The sequence below is a fragment of the Mycetomoellerius zeteki genome, unplaced genomic scaffold (genome assembly GCF_001594055.1).
Source record: "Mycetomoellerius zeteki isolate Tzet28-1 unplaced genomic scaffold, Tzet1.0 scaffold290, whole genome shotgun sequence".
NCBI lineage: Eukaryota > Metazoa > Arthropoda > Insecta > Hymenoptera > Formicidae > Mycetomoellerius > Mycetomoellerius zeteki.
This window is the reverse complement of record NW_017257272.1, coordinates 130,749-131,671: the sequence shown is the minus strand read 5'-3', so window position 1 is coordinate 131,671 and position 923 is coordinate 130,749. Positions and strand designations below refer to the sequence as shown.

The following is a 923-nucleotide window of genomic DNA, read 5'->3' as shown; positions in this document are numbered from 1 at the left end:
TAGATTTACTCATACTTTTGGAACGAATAGGCTCCGCCCATATGGTCAGTTACCTCGCGTTTTGGAACGGCGTAGATTTAAACTCTGTTACTCGGAGTGAATGTTGGAACGCACCCCTGTAATTATAGTTTAGGTTTAGGCAAGAAGACTAGAACTAAGGAGGATCAACTCGTGCCAATAGCGGTAGTGGGGGTGAGGCAAAAAGTGGCGACGGATACTTCCCCCACTCTTGCGCTTCATTAGTCCTCTCTGTCGCTCTATATAGTTGTCGCTCTATCGTTCTATAATCGTCACTTTGTCGCTCTTATATCGAACTTTCACACAATGCGCAGTGCCGCTGCACATCGTGTGAATAGCCGCGGACGTTTTTTGACTCACCCCCACCACGCGAGTTGATCCTCCTTAGTTCTAGTCTTCTTGGGTTTAGGTTTAGGATGGACGTGAGAAATAACCGCAGTGGACAGAGGCTACGTTTATACCGTGCATTTAAGCCGCGGCCTATACAATAGACGTCTTTGTTTATCCTGTATATTAATCAAAGATACCTATCGTATAGATCGCGGACTAAATGCACGATATAAACGTAGCCAGAAACGATGGTTGCTTGAAAGTAAAGTTGAGAGAAATCGACGTAGGAGGATAAGGTGGGAATGAAATAAAGTATATTTACATATGTACATACATACACATATGCAGAAAGCAGCAATCAGCTTGATCGGTATATATCGAAGGTAGTTAGGTAGTAAAGGCCATCACACGTACAAAAATTTTAGTCGTAATCGTAAAATCGCAAGCAAATCGACCAATCACAATCAAAATTACGATCTCGCGTTTTAAAACGCTCGATTGTGGTTAGCCGATTTGCTTACGGTCTTACGATTACGACTAAAATTTTTGTACGTGTGATGACCTTAACTATTGGC

The 923-nt window shown here is 42.6% G+C and overlaps 1 protein-coding gene across 1 annotated transcript in view; it reads right to left on the bottom strand.

Moving 5' to 3' along the window:
• Positions 1-923, bottom strand: part of LOC108724326 (ATP synthase, subunit D) — a 3,814-nt gene that overhangs the window by 2,008 nt on the left and 883 nt on the right. The window lies entirely within an intron of this gene.